Source organism: Eurosta solidaginis, chromosome 2, assembly GCF_040869045.1.
Source record: "Eurosta solidaginis isolate ZX-2024a chromosome 2, ASM4086904v1, whole genome shotgun sequence".
NCBI lineage: Eukaryota > Metazoa > Arthropoda > Insecta > Diptera > Tephritidae > Eurosta > Eurosta solidaginis.
In genome coordinates, this window is record NC_090320.1 from 56,837,049 (window position 1) to 56,857,631 (window position 20,583).

At 38.0% G+C, this 20,583-nt stretch overlaps 1 protein-coding gene across 11 annotated transcripts in view; it reads right to left on the reverse strand.

Moving 5' to 3' along the window:
• Pten (phosphatase and tensin-like protein) overlaps nt 1-20,583 on the reverse strand; it is a 141,604-nt gene that overhangs the window by 104,209 nt on the left and 16,812 nt on the right. The window contains exons 1-2 of one of the 11 annotated variants that reach the window (XM_067765417.1): nt 9,351-9,389; nt 2,566-2,669 (exon numbers count right to left, since the gene is read on the reverse strand). The exons of 9 other annotated variants lie outside the window; for them this stretch is intronic. The gene's annotated coding sequence lies outside the window, so the exon portion shown is untranslated. Of the gene's footprint in view, nt 1-2,565; nt 2,670-9,350; nt 9,452-20,583 lie in introns of those variants that run through there. One more of the 11 variants, XM_067765414.1, reaches the window with a different exon arrangement.

Below are 20,583 nucleotides of genomic sequence, written 5' to 3' on the forward strand. Positions count from 1 at the left end.
CATACCTTACGGTAAGGCATTTTCGCTATATGCTAGAGTCGTAATTTTATAATATATACGGATCATAACCTCTTACTTTTGCGTTTAAGCCGAAACTTGGAAAAGCTTCGCCTCGTCAGTTTCGTCAACTAGATTTTCTCTCGCAACTTTCCACCGACATACGTCATATCAAAGGAAATGAAAATGTTATAGCAGATACTATCTCACGAATTTCGAATATAGTCAATTATGAAGAGTTAGCAAAAGCTCAAGAAGAAGATACAGAACTAAAAGCTTTAGTTGAGAATACAAGCTCTTCATCTTTAATTTTTAAATCTTTAACAATTCCATCGTCGTCGAAGTCTATATTTTGTGATATATACACATCCAATGCAAGACCATACATTCCACTTTTAGGAGAGAAATTTTTAATATTATTCACAATATGTCTCATCCAGGAGCTAATGCGACATCTAGAATAATTCGACAGCGTTTAATATGGCCGAATTTGAAAAAAGATATTAGGACATGGTCAAAAGCTTGTGCTAATTGTCAGCGATCAAAAATTCATCGTCATAATCATAGTGCGATAGGCAGTTATGAAAACCCAAGTTCACGTTTCTCGCATATTAACATTGATCTTGTTGGACCATTGCCTTCTTCACATGGATATTCGTATATTTCAACTTGCATTGATCGGTTCGGAAGCAATTCCCTTAGTTGACATAAGTGCCCGTTCAGTTGCAGACGCTTTATTTCATGGGTGGATATCTCGGCTTGGAGTTCCTTCAAAAATTACAACGGATCACGGTCGTCAATTTGAATCCAATCTTTTTAAGGAACTTGCACAGCTTCTTGGTTCTCAACGAATACGCACTACGTAGTATCATCCTTGTTCGAACGGTATGATTGAGCGGTGGCATCGTTCGCTGAAGACTGCTTTCATGGGTCACAATACTAAAAACTGGATGGGAATTTTACCAATTGTGCTGTTAGGACTGCGATCAAGTTTACGTGAAGATGTAAATGCCAGTCCTGCCGAGCTGGTTTATGGAACTTCCTTAAAGCTTCTTTGCGATTTTTTCGACGCTAAGAATGACTTGTCTCCTTCCGAAGAATTAGTCAAGCAATTGAAATCTTCAATGAACTCGCAGTGTCCAATTGAAGTTTCGTATAAATCAAATCGTTCTGTTTTCGTCCACAAAGATCTTGCTACTTGCACTCACCTATACGTTCGTCGAGACGCTGTTAAAAAATCACTTCAGTCACCGTACGATGGTCCATATCTAGTTGTGAGCAGAAATGATAAAGTTTTTAACGTCAATATTAATAATTGTACCAAATCAATATCAATTGATCGACTCAAGCCAGCATTCGTATTTAATACTGATATTTGTGAAGATCCTCGAACGATTTATGTTCCAATACACCCTCATGTAAGAAGCCGTATTCCACGTCATGTACGCTTTAGATCGAGACTTCATCGTTAAACAAAGTCTCTGGAGGGGGAAATATGTAGGACATGCACTTGTTAAAAAACAACTTGTTTATTTTAATTTTATCAAACAATTTTTTAATATATCTTTTTGTAAAATAGCAAATATTTTTTCTCTAATTAAATTTTAGTTGTTAAAGAGTTGTTGAAAAATAAAGACCGTTATTATTGTATTTATTAAATACGATAAAGAAATATCAAACAGTATTGGCAGTGTCCCACACGTGACAGAAAAAGTCTGAATTTTTAATCAAACTCGTTTTAATATATTCAACAATTCAGTTTTGACTTCTTTGGAATTAAGGAATTATGTATTCAACAATGAAGTATTTCCCACCCGTGTGAAAATGCAGAAACAACTGTTAGAAACAAGTAGCGAACCAAAGAAGCACAAGCAGGTCCTCAGTGATATCCACAAACAGGCGTCGGACCACTATGTCATGAATTGCCCGGTGGATCCAGTTCTTAAAGCAAAATACCCAGAACTCGCAGAAGAGGAACGCACTCTGCCTGGGGAAATGCGCGTTGCTCTAGCTCAACTTTGATCTGGATACTGTAACAGGTTAAACTCTTACCTATCCAGACACAACCCCGACATACAAAATGTATGTCCTGCTTGCAATGTGCCCCCACATGACACTAACCATATCTTCAATTGTAATGTGGAACCAACGCCTCTAACACCCCTCTCACTGTGGGCCACCCCTGTTGAAACTGCAAGTATCCTTGGACTCCCGTTAGAGGACATTGATGAAAATTTGTGATCGGTCACACCTGTTGGACGGGCGAAGCACTCCTACAACAAAAAAAACCTCATAAATATATCTACTAACTAGGTTAGTAGAAATTTTTCCATGACGTGAAACATTTTTTGAACCTTTAGAATACTTTATTTACTATTAATAAGTTAATTAAATACTTTTAATTCGAACATGTCTCACCCGGGACAAATTTCGCCCACCAGTAACACTTATGTATATTTTAGATTAAAGCAATAAAATTATTTAGCGAACCTTTTTAAAATTGTGATTTTATAGTCTAAGAGCTGGCTACTGAGATAGCAACATGACTCGGTCCAAGGAATATCTCACCTGGAAAAGGTTCCATTAGTAACGGCGAACCGAAAGCCTGACCGCCAGAGGGCGCACTGGAAGCTGTATGCGTGGGCGCGCGGATAAAGATGCGTATTTTTTTCCTTAAAAAATTGTTAACGGACAAGGCTGAAAATTCGTTGAGGTATTCAGTATACTTAGCTGTAACATGAGAACAATTGCCAGAAGTGTAAGTGCAAGCCAAATGGTTGCCAGAAGTCGACCAAGTTGCGAAAATTTTGCAAAATTTACATGTTGAGGGACACTTCTGACAATCTTATTATTTATTTATTATGCCTTGAAAAGAGTTCCTGTAAAATGCCAGGAGATAAAATGTAAGCAATCCCGAGATATCGAGGAGAGTAGGCGTGAGCGTAGGCCAGCGGCGCGCGGCTATTTGACTAATTAATTTAATTAAAATGTAAATTTTACTTAGATTTGTTTATATTTAACTCCAACTAGTCGTATTATTGCATAATAAGTTTAAAGAAATGAATATTTTTCGACAAACAAGTTCGTGATACTCCAATGTGGGTAGGCTTCAATTAAAAATCACCAACTATAGCAGCGTTAAGCAAAAAATTTTTTATCTCATGCCGATCAATGAGTCGCCTACAAATCCCGCAGTTGTGTATGAAACTATGAGACATACTCAGAAAATTTTTAGAGAATGCCAACAAAATTATATGCAGATTCGTACGATCTAGCTATTTCCAAACTTGCATATCAGATACAATCAATTGAAAAACCTCACTTTGATGATCTTTTCATACATATGGGTGCCTTTCATGTAATGATTGCATATTTAAAGGCTGTAGGGAAATTCATAGATGACTGTGGGTTAACTCATATGATGGTCGAGAGTAAATTAATAGCCAGTGAATCAGTAAACGGTTTCATAAGCTGCAAGCATTACAACCGCTGTAACCCAGTGGGTCAGGGGGTTAGAATATACCCGCGGTAGGTATGCCTGTCGTAAGAGGCGACTAAAATACCGGATTGGCCTGAAGGTTTAATGTGGCCATATAAATCGTTCCCGAGATGGTCGGGCCAGCACCTTAATGATGCTGTGTTACCGGAGCGTACCGGATCTGTAAACGGCAAAGGACCATCACATCGATCACTCCCTAAACCTTCGGGGAGCAACCGTATCGCTACAACAACAACAACAACAACATTACAACCGCTGTAAGCGACTACATGCGTTGATTTATCTAGGATTACATATTTTACATGTAGAATTTTTCATTCAGAAGTGTGGCTTAAATATTTCTGAGCACACTAAGGACTTTCTAATAAAACTACATCTGAAAAATTGTCAAACGATGCATTTACTGACAGGGACTTTGTTGAACTGATAGAGAAATATAGACAGTTTAAAAAAGATACACTCATTGGAATACATGGTAAAACTGCACAATTTTATATGACGTATATAGAATTTATTAATTACTATATGATGTTCACTAGAAGCATTCGTGTAGGAGATTTCGATCTCTACGAATTTATCATGCCAAAACTGAGTAATTTATTTTTCATATTTAATCAAGCTAACTATGCCCGATGGCTATATAAGAAGCTCCTCATGGAACTTGGGGGTGGGGAAGGAGGGATGGCCTGAAGGTTTAATGTGGCCATATAAATCGTTCCCGATATGGTCGGGCTAGCACCTTAAGGGTGCTGTGTTACCGGAGCGTACCGGATCTGTATCCGGAAAAGGACCATCACATCGATAACAAGCCTTCGGGGAGTAACTTTATCGCTACAACAACAACAACAACAGGAACGTCTAACTCCTTTTCGCGTATTCCAATAGATCTAACTCTAGAACAGACCGTGAATGCTGAAGCAACAAAAAAAGATTGACAGGAGTAACACACTTTACGAACTCGATCAGTGCTCGACAGCGATGGGCTAAAAGTCATGGCTTGAGATCATACATAATTTATCATGTGGTTGATTATTGGGGATTGAAAAAAATTCAGGATGCAACATCGAGATTAGAAAAGTACCAAATAGTTAAAGATTCTGAAAGTGCACATGCATTTGTGAATAAATTGAAAAACAATTTGAATCCGTTTGATACCGAAAAGTTGGATAAAAATCTACTATATAATATAAAGTGATCGTACCGCGCCTAATTCTGTGGCTGAATTTCTTCTCAATGTAGAAAAGAAAGGACAAGAATTGAGAGAAACATTTATAATAGAGTGCTCACAACACGATCGAAGATTTGAATCTCCTATAAAGCAGAATAAAATAATGAATTTCACAAGCTACAATGCAAAAAAGAAAATCGTTAAAAATAATAAAGTGCAAGAAGTACGCATTCAACGTGATTTATTCGGCCGTATGTTGGGAATTTCGATGGAAAACTCAACTGACTTGGAGAAGATATTTACTTTCCCTATTACTCCGATGCCTCCCTCCTTATGCCATTCAGATGGAACGATATGTGATACTAAAAAAGCTGTCATGATGAAAAGTCTTCGGTGTGATTCACCTATGCCAGCGCATATCGATGTTGTAATTGTTGACGATTTCTTTACCGCAATCGTTCGGTGATATTTCTAAAAAAAATTCTTCAAATTCTCACTAGTTACAATACACGGTGTGCATATTATTTCGGCCGATACTGCTCCCCATCTATCAAAGATTATGAGCGTTCATTAAGAAGAGGTTCCGAAAGTAATCATGACTACGTCATATCTGGTCCAGAACAGGCGAGGACGAATGACTTTGCAACAGCTTAGAAATTATAGGTTTAAAGAAGCTCTCGTTACTTTCTTAATATCTCATTGGCAAAGTGAGGAAGTAGCTCCTTTTATACGAAACAAGACAGTTGTCTTGAATTATCTGCGATGTTATGAGTATAATAAAAATAAATAAATGTAAGGCGCGATAACCTCCGAAGAGATCTAAGGCCGAGCTTCTCTTCCAATTTGTGTCGTGCTCCTCTTGATTTTCCCAACAAATTGGCCGGACGGGACCTACATGTTTTATGCCGACTCCGAACGGCATTTGCAAGGCAGATGAGCTTTCACTGAGAGCTTTTCATGGCAGAAATACACCCGGAGCGCTTGCCAAAGACTGCCGAGGGGCGACCCCGCTTAGAAAAATTTTCTTCTAATCGAAAAACCTTATTTCTAAAATTGTGATGTTGCTTTGGCCGGGGTGCGAACCCAGGCCATACGGTGTGATAGGCGGAGCACGCTACCATCACACCACGGTGGCCGTATAGTCTGAATGAAAATGGTAATGTTGTTCGAGAAGAGAAACACGAATGTTTCTTGCCCATCGCATGAAGAAGCAGATTCCAAAATTATTTATCACGCATCCAAAACGAATCCAGATATGTATGTTGTTGTCAAGTGCTCTGATACAGACTTAACTATTATCATGTTAGGTATTAATATTCATAAAATTTCTGCGATCATTTACATCGAATGCGGAACTGCAAAAAACGACATATTATTAATGTAAGAAATATTCAAGAGAGGTTAGGCTCGAATGTATGTAGCGCACTGCCTGGTTTCCATGCAATTACTGGGTGCGATTACAACCCCGCATTTCACGATAAAGGCAAACAACGCCCTTTTAAATTGCTCCAGAAGAAGGAAGAGTTCCAGAAAGCCTTCGCAAACTTGTGGAACAGGTCAGTCAATGTTGAAGAAACATTTGAAAAAATTGAAACATTTATCTGTTACGTATCGATTTAGATCGACGAAAAATAACGATGTGAGGTTTCAAATGTTTCTTCGGAATTACAAAGCGAAGAAAACTGATGAAGCTTTCCTCAAAAAGCATTTGAAAAACTTTGATGCTTCATGTTTACCTCCATGCCACAGCGAGTTATATCAACAAATGGGAAGGGCACATTATATTTCACATGTATGGAATAATGCAACACTTGCAGATCCAGTAGTGATAGATCCAGAGGACTATGGGTGGAACTCAGTTGATAATAAATATGACTTTTCATGGTTTGAAGGCCCCTAACTACCATCATCAGTGAAAGACGTAATTTTAAACGATGAACAAGGTAAATTTCAGTTACCGTTCAAGTCAATTAAGTACGTGAAAACTTCGATACAATAACGCATTCCTTTTTTTTCAGTTGACATCGACGTGTCTGAATATGATAGCGAAGAAGATCCAGACTACGAAGATAATGAAGAAGATGTATTCGATACTGATTATGAAAATAACTGAATTGTACTTCGTTCGTAAATTTTAATTGAGCGTAGCCATTGAGCTAAATGCTTCAATTTAATGGGTTTTTGAAGTTCTTTTAAAATAATAAATTTTCCGAAAGAGCGTCTGCCATTTGTGTGGTAGTTTTCTTAGTTCCTTATGAAACCTCCAAAAAATTGCCAGACGTGTCCATAAACCTTTTATTAGATAAAATAAGTCAGAATCGATCGCTGCCCGAGCCGCTGGGCCGCGCGCCGCTGGCCGACGCTCACGCCTACTCTCCTCGATATCTCGGGATTGCTTCCATTTTATCTTCTGTCATTTTACAGGAACTCTTTTCAATGCATAATAAATAAATAATAAGATTGCCAGAAGTGTCCCCCAACATGTAAATTTTGCAAAATTTTCGCAACTTGGTCGACTTCTGGCAACCATTTGGCTTCCACTTACAATTCTGGTAATTGTTTTCCTATTACAACTAAGTATACTGAACACCTGAACGAATTTTCAGCCTTGTCCGTTAACAGTTTTTTAAGGAAAAAAATACGCATCTTTATCCGCCCGCCCACGCATACAGCTTCCAGTGCGTCTTCTGGCGGTCGGGCTTTCGGTTCACCGTTACTAATGGAACCTTTCCAGGTGAGATATTCCTTGGACCGAGTCATGTTGCTATCTCAGTAGCCAGCTCTCCGTCTATTATCAGAATGCTTCAACAACTTGAGGGTTGAACACCCCAGATGTTAAAACATTTTACATTTTCCAGATTTTTTGAAGAAGTCTTCTTATTTTTCCACCAAATTTCATACCAACTATTCTTATATTTAACACAGAATCAGAGTTCTAGAGCCGTTGGTTTCCAAACTATTGAATTTATTGCATGGAAACCTTCCACTTTTCAGGTCTCCCAAGTAGTTTTATTTTTAAGGTATATTTTAAACCTCTTTCCGAACTAATGAATTTAATAATATCGTTCCTGGGATGTGGCACATCGCAAGCTAATCATTGAGCTTAGCTGTCAACGCCTTCTTTTGCTATGTTTATTATACCATTGCATAGCTTTGTGAATAGGCATGTTGTTGTAGCGGTAAGGACACTCCCCGAAGGCCTTGGGGAGTGTTATCGAGTTGATGGTCCTTTGCACGATGCAGATCCGGTACCAAACCCGACCATCTCGGGAACGATTTGTTATGACCACGTGCGACCTTCAAGGCCATCCCATCCCCCTAGATCCATGAGGAGTTCGCGGTCGCCAGAGCCTCGGCTGTTAATGAAACAGGATTCGCCACGAATAGGTGAGGTTGACAATTGGATTTGGAGAAACTATATATTACGCTGGCAACCTGAAAAAGTTGCGCTACACAACCCCTAGAATCTGGTATTTTAGTCGCCTCTTACGACAGGCATCCCTACCGCGGGTATATTCTAATCCCCTAACCCGCTGGGGGGTTGTGAATAGGCATCTGTATCATCGGTGTGGAAGATGAAATAACTGTTCGGGGAACATATACTAATAGTATGCTCCATTAATGTGCTCCTATTCTTAAGGCTGTGTTGTTGTTGTTGTAGCGATAAGGTTGCTCCCCGAAGGCTTTGGGGAGTGTTATCGATCTGATGGTCCTTTGCCGGTACAGATCCGGTACGCTCCGGTAACACAGCACCATTAAGGTGCTAGCCCGACCATCTTGGGAACGATTTATATGACCACGTTAAACCTTCAGGCCATCCCTCCCTCCCCACCACCAACTTCCATGAGGAGCTTGGGGTCGCCAGAGCCTCGTCTGTTAGTGAAACAGGATTCGCCACGGATAGGTGAGGTTGACAATGGGGTTTGTAGAAGCTATATATTGCGCTGGCAACCTGAAGGGTTGCACTACACAACCCTTTGCATCTGGTATTTTAGTCGCCTTTTACGAAAGGCATACCTACCGCGGGTATATTCTGACCCCCTAACCCGCTGGGTCCTTAAGGCTGTGTCTTATACTTCGCTCGTTAATTAATTTAAGAAACTATTCTATTGCACCTTATTTCTAAAATTTAAGTTCAGCATAGAGATACTGTGTTTATTTGTATGTAATTGATTTGCCTTCATGTTCCCCAACACTATCGTTTTCAAGTGTCGCGGCCGACAAGAAACCACCTCCATCACATATTACAACTCCATAAGTATGTCTCAGCCAAGTTCCCCATGACAAAAGAATTTATAAAAGCACGTTTCGTAAATTTACGAAAGAAATCAATTGCAAAATCCTGTAGAAGTTGAGTAGAAATATTCTACACAATTTTTAGTATGTACTGCTGCTACAGCTGTTTTTATTTCATTATAGCCACTTTGTAAGCTGTCTAATCCACAAGATATAGATTTTATGAGCACTACTTGGAGCAAATCATCCCTATACTCCATCATCTTTTCAAGAACTCTATTTTTTCTTTTATATGCCACAAAGGCATATGGAGGCCAGTGCTTTTTTGTTACTTTGTGGACCATTTTCAGATCAGTTTAGATTTTATAATTTCGCATTCAGATATTAGATTTGAGTTTTCAAATGTAATCGTGTTAGATATAACAAAAAAAATCCATTAGCAGCACAAACCAGTGAATTTAAAAGCGATCATAGATGAAAGTTGCACTAATCTCTATACTCACTCGCGAACAAACCATTGAAGCAAACGAACAAAATTGAAGTAGAAGAAAGGAAGCAGAAAATCTGCGAAAAAAATGTGTGTGAATGAATATCGCAAACCGGAGTTGCCAATTTTGTTAAATTTTTTTTTTCAAAAGCCGAAGTGAGAATACATTTGACAGGACATATATGCCAACCTCCTAATATAAACGCACGCAAGTCATTTTCTGTCAAAAATTTCTCATGCACATACAAATTGTATGAGAGCAACCCAAATTGAATTTGCTGCGTGAAAACCTAACTCGATTTCCAATTTCTGTTCTGCGTGACATTTAGATTTGACGTTTGCACACATGCTTTACATTGTCGCAACGCATGCTTATTTGGGTTGGGGCAAAAAACGCCGGTTGTTTGTGTGCGCTAAAAAAACGCAGTGTGGTTTTATTAGGTTGGCATGATACGCAGATAAGTCCCCCCAAGTCGTCCAGTTTCATTTATCAAAACTGTTATAGTTAAAGGAGAATAAAGGTTATAGAGAAAGCGTCTTAGGTTAAAAGAAAACCTTGCCGTTCAATTACAGATTTACGCACTATCATCGCTGCACCTTTTTGAAATTGAAATACACATTTAATTAACAAAAATTCATAGACGCATATTCATAGTAGAAATAAAATAGGTTTTAAATTTAGTTGCAGCATTTTTGACAAATAGCTCATAGAAAATTATGTCTAAAAGCTGCAACTAAATTCAAAACCTATTTTATTTTGACTATGATTATGCTCCATAGTTTTTACCCGAGCCACTTGCCGATTTCCGTCACCTACCTCTTCAATGGTTTCTTTTCTTAACACTTCACACCTATTACATTCCTTCACTATCCAGCATTCTGCTGTACACAGCATTCGCACATGTTGTATCGAAGGGGTTGAATCAGGCATGCCATATCTTAAAAAAAAAATGCCCAAACTTCTTAAATAATTTCGACAATTTTTTATGACAATGCACATTTATGTATGGCTCGAAATTTCTCAAGTGGGCCACTTTAAGATCGATTGTCTCAGTTTTCATTTTTGCGGAAAATAGTCTTCTGATACTTTAATTAATGTGATTTATTAAGCAAAACGTTACAAAGTTAATTATGTTAATTTCTATGAAAAAAGGCAAGTCTCTACAAGCGCGAAAGTTCCAGAAAAAGCATCGTGACACGCCGAGTAATCGATGACGATGCCAGATCGATATTACATACCAAATGTGGTGTTCCCACATACTCCCTCACCGGTGACCTTGTCACGATTATTCGAAATGCACGGCAGCCGGTCTACTAATTGGTGTTCGTGGAACGGCGGTTGAATCTTGTGAAATCTGTCGGTGTTCATCTCTGCCGAAAAATGCTGGTTTTAGTCGGTCTACTGAAACAGATACCACTTTTTCGTTGATTTTTACTTTGTACACTCTGTCATTTTCTCGTTGTATAACTTCGTAAGGACCACTGCCCGATGGTTCCAGTGGTTGTTTGACAGCGTCCGACCGAATGAAAACGTGTGGACACTGTTCGATGTTCTTGAGGTTTCTTCTTGGCATTGTGCACTGTTGGAGTTGGTCGTATTTGGCGCATGTATTGTCGAAGATAATCGAGAAAATTTTCAGATCCTACATCTGATTCAACGTTGTCAAAAAATTCGTTAGGAACTCTTAGTGGAGCTCCATATAACATCTCCGCGGTTGATGCTTTCAACGACTCCTTATAACATGTGCGTAACCCAAGTAATACTGTTGGTAGGAGGTCAGGCCAAGGTAATTTCTCATTGCACATTAGGGCTGCCTTGAATGTTCTGTGCCACCGCTCGACCATTCCATTAGACTGTGGGTGATATGCCGCAGTGTGGATATATTTACATCCCATTAGCTTGGCTATCTCCTTGAACACCAATGACTCGAACTGAGTACCCTGATCGGTGGTAATGGTTTTCGGGGTTCCGAAGCGAGCCACCCAATGTGACCAAAATGCGAATGCCACATTCTCTGCAGTAATATTAGTTAAAGGTGCGACTTCAGGCCAACGAGAGAACCAATCTATCATAGTGAGGCAATTTCGAAAATTTCGTTGCAGTGGCATAACCACGATGTTCAAATGAACATGGTCGAACCTAGATCTTCTCTGGCGTGAGATGATTGTGCCTGCTGATTTTTGCACATTCACATGGTAGGCAATTTCTACACCAATCAATCACATCTGTGTTCATCGAAGGCCAGATATATGTTTGCTTCAATTGGTGTAACGTTGATCTGCCACTACGATGGGCAAGACCGTGGACAGATGCGAAAACTTGATGACGTAGACTCTCAGGAATGTATGGCCGAAGGTACCCTGTCAAAGTGTCGCAGTATAGCTTGACGTTGTCATCGTACCTTATTGACTTGAGTTTCAGGGAAGTGGATCCACTTAAGGCTTGGTTTCCTCGAAAGCGATACCGCTATGTAGCGGCCGTTACATAGCGGTAGAGTTGGTTTGTCAAAAATATTGCAATGTAAAAGTAATTATGTGGAAACTAAGACGGTGAAGTTCACCGTAACGTAATATAGCGGCCGGGCATAAAACAACCCTGCCGTCATGACGGTAGAAACTCGTTCATCACCTTTTTTTTCCACCGCTATTGTCAAAGCGGTGAATATTTTGTCAAATATTTAAAATTATTTATATAATAACCAAATTTTTGAATTGAAATTTTTTTCTTGTGAGTTTATTAAAAGAAAAATTATAAAAAAACTAAAAAAAAACATGCAAAAATGTAAAATTAACTTTTGCAACTCATCTGCCGTAAAAGTTCGTAGTTTTTCCAACAAAGCGTTGCCGCTAGAAGCGATAAGTATACCGGCCGCTCTTTAGCGGTCGTAACATAGCGGTACCGCTTTTGGAGGAAACCAAGCCTTTAGTAACTGAGGTAGTTCGGGGTCGTTAGTTTGAGCGTCGGCGATATGTGTTAAATTCATCGCTGTAGGCATGGTGATAGCACATAATCTTGACAATGCGTCCGCGACTACATTGTCTGTCCCTTTGACATGTACGAATACTGTTGAAAATTGTGATATGTAGCTTAAATGTCGCTGTTGGCGAGGCGATGCTTTCTCCAGCCGTTGCTTGAAAGCGTAAACCAAAGGCTTGTGGTCGGTTTTTATGAAGACAATACGTGCTTCGACCAGGTGCTTGAAATTTCTAATAGCCTCGTAAATTGCTAGAAGTTCTCGATCATACGTACTGTAGTTCTTCTCCGACGTGCTCAACTTCTTTGACAAAAACCCCAGCGGTCGCCACACCTCGTTTACATTCTGTTCAAGGACTGCCCCAATGGCCACGTCCGACGCATCACATACAAGCGCCAATTTAGCTCCTGGTACCGGGTATGTTAGTTGTGTAGCCTTGACCACACACTGCTTGCAATCGTCGAACGCCCGGTCGAGTTCCGGTCCACCTCTCCTCGCGTTTATCATTCTTCTTAACATCTTCACCAATTCTTTTAACATCTTTCAGCAACTCGTTGATCGTTCTCGGACGTTGTTGTTGTTGTAGCAGTGCTTCGCCCCAACTAACAGCCGCGACCGATCACAAATTGTCTTACATATCCTCTAACGGGAGTCCAAGGAAACTTGGTGTTTCAACAGGGGTGGACCATAAGGAAAGGGGTGTTAGAGGCGTTGGTTCCACATTACAATTAAAGAGATGGTTGGTGTCATGTGGGGACACATTGCAAGCGGGGCATACATTTTGTATATCGGGGTAGATTCTGGATAGGTAAGAGTTTAACCTGATACAGTATCCAGAACGAAGTTGAGCAAGAGTGGCACGCGTTTCCCTGGGGAGTATGCGTTCCACTTCCACGAGTTTTGGATACTTTTCTTTGAGTACTGGATTCACCGGGCAATTCCCGGCATAAAGGTCCGACGCCTGTTTGTGGAGTTCACCAAGGGCCTGCTTGTGTTTTTTCGCTTCATTCGGCTGGGTTCTCAGGTGCCGCATTTCCTCAAAGTGCTTACGGAGATGACTCCTTAAGCCCCTAGGCGGTGCTGGTCAGATGTCTGTTGGGATGCTCAGGTTTCTGGGTATTCAACAGGAACTGTGTGGTCAGCATCTCATTTCTCTCCCTGATGGGGAGTATTCTCGCCTCATTATGCAGATGGTGTTCTGTGGACATAAGAAGACAGCCCGTGGCAATTCTGAGAGCAGTATTTTGGCAGGCCTGTAGCTTCTTCCAGTGGGTAATTTTTAGGCTTGGCGACCATATGGGTGACGCGTAGCACGTAATCGGCTGGCTAATTGCTTTGTATGTAGTCATGAGCGTTTCTTTATGAAAAAGGGTGAGAATGAAACTTTCGCTGCCTGGGTCAGGGGCCAAGCGACGCATATGCGACAATATTACGGATGGCTTTAAGCCTTGTGTGCCCCCGCCCTGCAACAACCTACGAAGTTTAGATTCTGGAGACTCTGTCAACCTTTCTAGCAAACACTTTTTGAGCAGCTTGTATTTTTCAGAAGCCGGTGGACGAGCAATCAGTTCTTCAACAGCTAAAACAACTTCCTCTTCTAAATGTACAATAACCAAGTCAAATTTGTCTACATCTTCGTTAATGCCTTGTAAACGGAAAGAACGCTAAACTTGTGCAAACCATAAGTGGGGATTTGCCCGAGTAAATGTTGGTAAGTGGATTGCTATGCGCTGTGTAGTAAGCCGAGAAGTATTCGACGATGCCGTTTCTCCCTTACGTAGTGCTTCCAATTGGGATTGTAGCTCACGGACCTGCTCACTTAGATCCTGCGCCATAGCTGCGTCTACAGGTTCTTCGAAAACTAATTTCCTCCTTGATAAATTGCGTAAGTTATATTTCGATGTGTGCATAAATTCCTGCCAAATAGTTTGATGAATTCAGGGACCCGACAATATATTCTACAGTTTCCAAGTCAGGGTCACCACTTTAGGGAGCAAAGTTAATTATGTTAATTTCTATGAAAAAAGGCAAGTCTCTACAAGCGCGAAAGTTCCAGAAAAAGCATCGTGACGCGCCGAGTAATCGATGACAATGCCAGAACGATATTACATACAAAATGTGATGTTCCCACACATTGATTAATACGGTTTTTAATCGGTGTGGAGGTAAAGACCATCTCCCCAAAATATTTTTGCAAACAAATTTTTTTAACGTTAGTTATTAACAGTTATACCTATATGGCACTACTTTAGTTTCGTGTATTTCGTATTTTCCTAATACGGCTTCAGTACTGGTGTAAGTGTGTAAACTATATTTCAAAAAACTAACGAAATACAAGGAAAATACAATCGAGTTCATTAAAAACAAACGAGCCAGTTTGTATTTCGATAGGTTTTTTTGACATTCGGCCGTTTTTTTTTTATTATTTTTTTCTGACACATGAAAATTTTGTTTTCAGTTTGAAAAATTGGTGCATAAAAACACAATTTAAATCAACTTTCTTGTGAAAAAAGTGAGCCATTAGAGACCGAAATAATTTTCGCATGTTATTTGCATTTTTTTATTGTTAAAAGTGTTAATGTAAAAATAAAATGTAAAACATAAACAAAAACATGTCAAACTCATTAATTTTGGGGGAATAGTATTCTCGCTTTTTCATGATAGAAATTGTTTTTGTGTTTTGAAAGTTCCGATAAAGCTTCGTTAGTTTTTTTTAACTTTGAATCCAAGCAAAAATAAAGTAGTGTTACGAATATTAGCAACACTAAGGGGTACTGCCACCTCTAAGCCGATGCTGGGAGTGACTTGTATGCACATCCATAAATCAATCATTATGTATCTACATAAATAATTCAATCATTGTGTATACACATATGTACGAACACGAAGCGGAGGAGCAGCGCGCAGACACATGCAGATATCTGAGATATGCAATATAATTGTGGAAGTGTCGCTCACAAACACACGCACATGAGCTGTGAATTGTGCATATGTAGTTATAGCTGAGAAACTTATAGCAGATAACCAACTAATAGATTCTAGAACAGAACCGCCTAGAAATATCAACGAGTAAACCGAACAGTATAAAAGGCGACTACAATCAGTTTTGATTAAGCACGCAATCTGTCGGGCAATAGTAGAGTTATTTATTGTGAAGTACTTTAATAAAGGCCATTTTGCATTACTGAATAGTGGTGTTATTTATTCAACAGTTTAGTGACTCGAACCATAGTAGAAGATTTGAAATAAGCGAAATTGCAGTAAATTCGTTACAGTAGTGTCATATATGCTTTAGAGTTTGTATCATGTTATTATCATGTTATTTTAAAAAATTAATAACTCGTGAACGATTTATCGAAACTTAACGTTTTCTACATCAAAATTTCCGCCAATTAATACACTTTGCCATAAAAAATTGATTTTAATAACAAATTATTATTTTGCTAAAAAAATCTTCTTTGTTTTAAATAATTAAAAATTAATAAAACTCCGCCTGCGAGAAAATTTTAACACATTTCATTCAATTCTACAATCCACATTCAATCCACCAACATTTTTTTAAGGGATTGTAGAATTGAATGATATGTGTTAAAATTTTCTCGCAGGCGGAGAAGTTTTATTAATTTTTAATTATTTGAAACAAACAGGATTTTTTTAGTAAAATAATAATTTGTTATAAAAATCAATTTTTTTATGGCTAAGTCATATATGTTATACTCCAATATTGCTAATAGAAAATGTTCGCAATGTGTTTTGAATTCGAAATCAAAAGAAGACAGCCTATAAAATTTTTGTGATTGTAGCAGCATAAGTGTGACAAGGATAAATTTAAATTTTGGTATATTCGATTATTGAATACAAAAACAAAAACGTTTAAACATAAATATATCGGCATTCTGATGTTTAGGAATGTACCTAGCCTTTTGTAGCAATATAGGAGTATTACATATATGGGCAAAGTATATTAATTGAAGAAAATTTTGATGTAGAAAACGTTGAGTTTCGATAAACCGTTCACGAGTTACTAATTTTTTAAAATAACATGTCAATAACATGATCAAACTGTTACCCACTCAGTATTTAGATGATTAAATTTTCAAATTCCCTACATATAAATACAATTTGATTACTCTTCCTGACTAAATAATGAGTTATCATACAATTGAACAAAAGAAATAATCAAATATGAATACGTTTGATGATCAAAAACTGAAAAGCATTTTTCGATCACTTTTTGGAATCATTTTTGAAGTCCTTTTATGATAAAATTTTAACATTTCATAAAAACAAACAAAAAAATAATCAAATATGCTTACCTTTGATGATCAAAAACTGAATATAGTTCTTCAATCACATTTTGGAATCATATTTGAATTAAATGTGTTTACTTTAGGTGATCAAAAATTTATAATAATTTGTCAGTCAGCTTTCTGAATGTTTTCTGACTATATTTGTTGACTGAATAATTAGTTTTATACTTGCTAAAATTTTACTTTTAATTGAAAATCTTATTTTTTTCACATACTCACATTTTTTTAATCATGAAGTTCAGAAAAAATATGTATATAAAATTTTTATTATTAAGACATTCTTCAAGACAATGTAATGCAAATGCTGCTCGTGCCCGAAGATTTCCCCAACCATTTCTCCACCTTCGGCTTCCCAGGAAATACATAATATTTGGACAATACAAAAGTTGTGAGCTATTTGACCAGGTAAGTGAAATTCTCTTGACATATGTACCTGGATATGTCTTCAACATCCAGTGCCGTATCGTATTTTAAGATATTGACGATCACACCTGATGTTGGATGTTGTAGTCGCATGTGTATATAGGTCAAGTTTGTTTGCGAGTGACCTGTTTAAATAGCTCACTTCCGCATGCTTTCTTCTCCTGATGAAATAAGATTATTATGTAGTATCTATTTAGAATGAGATATGAAGAATAAATGCATCATAATCGCATTCAAAAATGATTCAAAAATCTCAACGAAAACGATTGAAATATGTTCACGAATATGATCAGAAAATTACTCTGAAAAGTAGTCAAATATTACTCTAAAACAATTAAACCTCAATTTTACAATGATATCAAATATGAATAAAAAGCGTTTCGAAATATGAACCATAAATGATTATTCTTTTTTCTCCCGACGATACGTTAATTTTCGAACAGAAAATGCTTTTAAATTTGAACGTTTTTAATCATCTTGGGGTATGATATTTGAATATTTTTTGATCAAAATTTTCAAAAAATGCTGGCTGGGTAATAACTAATGTAAAAAAAAGGACGTGTGGCACTCGGGGACTGCCGCGGTAAAGTCTTGCATATTATCAACTTATGCAATTATAATATTTATGCAACATTTTGTTTTCTTTGATATTAATTCAAGTTTTGTCTTAAACTTTAACTTTAACTTTATTTTTAACTTTAACTTTCACTTTAACTTTAACTTTATTTTTAACTTTAACTTTAACTTTCACATTGACTTTAAAATTCACTTTAATTTTAACTTTAACTTCCACTTTAAACTTTAACTTTAACCTTAACTTTAACTTTCACTTTAACTTTAACTTTCACTTTCACTTTAACTTTAACATTCACTTTAACTTAAACTTTAACTTTAACTTTCACTTTCGCTTTAACTTTACCTTTAACTTTAACTTTCACTTTAACCTTATCTTGAACTTTAACTTAACTTTAACTTCTGTCTTTGAGAGACATGCTGGTGTTTTCAACCCTGTAATTGCGTCAATTAATTGCCGATTCTTGAGATCCACAAGTAATTGAACCGGCGTTAAAAAATCAGCCCCGATTATGGCGGCCTGAACATTTGCGACTATGAACGGCTACTTAAAACTACGACGAAGGTCAAGATCAAGATCGATTAAAATGGTACCGTAGGTGTGTATTGTTGTTTGGTTTGCTGCATATAAAAGTAGATTTCCTTGTTTAAAGTTTTGTTTGGCCAGCGTACGCGGAATTACCGAGACCACTGATGCCGAATCGATGTGGAAACGTATATGCGATGTACTGTCAAATATGTGTAATCTGGTTTCCCAGATATTCTTCAACTGAGTTTCGCTGGAAGAAGTCTCACTTTCGCCCGCCAGTGCTTCTGACGACAGTTGTGTTAGTTTAACGACGAGCGAGAGCAGCTTGGACGGCACTTTCTGGACTCATCACCAAATTTTTGATGATAATAACAAAGCGCGTCACGTAAATTAGTAGCTTCTTGAGCCGACTGTTCCGTATTTGAAGAGCGTTGGTTTTTACCACGACTACGTGATCGGCTTGACTTCGTGTTGCAAGCTGTATATTTTCTGAGTGAGAATGCGAAATGAATCACCCACGTCTTTTGACACCCCGGTAGCTGTTACTGCACTTACATTGCTCTCTGCAGTCTTTGGTATTTACGGAGTTTGTTCCTACAGCTTCGAGTTTCTTATCTGCTAGTTTAGCAAGTTTGTCCAAATCGGTCTCTTCCCATACCGTCAGAAGTGGTCGTATCGACTGTGGCATTTCGGACAGAAAAAGGGTGAGAATGAAACTTTCGCTGCCTGGGTCAGGGACCAAGCGACGCATATGCGACAATATTACGGATGGCTTTAAGCCTTGTGTGCCCCCGCCCTGCAACAACCTACGAAGTTTAGATTCTGGAGACTCTGCCAACCTTTCTAGCAAACGCTTTTTGACAAGCTTGTATTTTTCAGAGCCGGTGGACGAGCAACCAGTTCTTCAACAGCTAAAACAACTTCCTCTTCTAAATGTACAATAACCAAGTCAAATTTGTCTACATCTTCGTTAATGCCTTGTAAACGGAAAGAACGCTAAACTTGTGCAAACCATAAGTGGGGATTTGCCCGAGTAAATGTTGGTAAGTGGATTGCTATGCGCTGTGTAGTAAGCCGAGAAGTATTCGACGATGCCGTTTCTCCCTTACGTAGTGCTTCCAATTGGGATTGTAGCTCACGGACCTGCTCACTTAGATCCTGCGCCATAGCTGCGTCTACAGGTTCTTCGAAAACTAATTTCCTCCTTGATAAATTGCGTAAGTTATATTTCGATGTGTGCATAAATTCCTGCCAAATAGTTTGATGAATTCAGGGACCCGACAATATATTCTACAGTTTCCAAGTCAGGGTCACCACTTTAGGGAGCAAAGTTAATTATGTTAATTTCTATGAAAAAAGGCAAGTCTCTACAAGCGATAAAGTTCCAGAAAAAGCATCGTGACGCGCCGAGTAATCGATGACAATGCCAGATCGATATTACATACAAAATGTGATGTTCCCACACATTGATTAATACGGTTTTTAATCGGTGTGGAGGTAAAGACCATCTCCCCAAAATATTTTTGCAAACAAATTTTTTTAACGTTAGTTATTAACAGTTATACCTATATGGCACTACTTTAGTTTCGTGTATTTCGTATTTTCCTAATACGGCTTCAGTACTGGTGTAAGTGTGTAAACTATATTTCAAAAAACTAACGAAATACAAGGAAAATACAATCGAGTTCATTAAAAACAAACGAGCCAGTTTGTATTTCGATAGGTTTTTTTGACATTCGGCCGTTTTTTTTTTTTATTTTTTTTTCTGACACATGAAAATTTTGTTTTCAGTTTGAAAAATTGGTGCATAAAAACACAATTTAAATCAACTTTCTTGTGAAAAAAGTGAGCCATTAGAGACCGAAATAATTTTCGCATGTTATTTGCATTTTTTTATTGTTAAAAGTGTTAATGTAAAAATAAAATGTAAAACATAAACAAAAACATGTCAAACTCATTAATTTTGGGGGAATAGTATTCTCGCTTTTTCATGATAGAAATTGTTTTTGTGTTTTGAAAGTTCCGATAAAGGTTCGTTAGTTTTTTTAGCTTGGAATCCAAGCAAAAATAAAGTAGTGTTACGAATATTAGCAACACTAAGGGGTACTGCCACCTCTAAGCCGATGCTGGGAGTGACTTGTATGCACACCCATAAATCAATCATTATGTATCTACATAAATAATTCAATCATTGTGTCTACACATATGTACGAACACGAAGCGGAGGAGCAGCGCGCAGGCACATGCAGATATCTGAGATATGCAATATAATTGTGGAAGTGTCGCTCACAAACACACGCGCATGAGCTGTGAATTGTGCATATGTAGTTATAGCTGAGAAACTTATAGCAGATAACAACCAACTAATAGATTCTAGAACAGAACC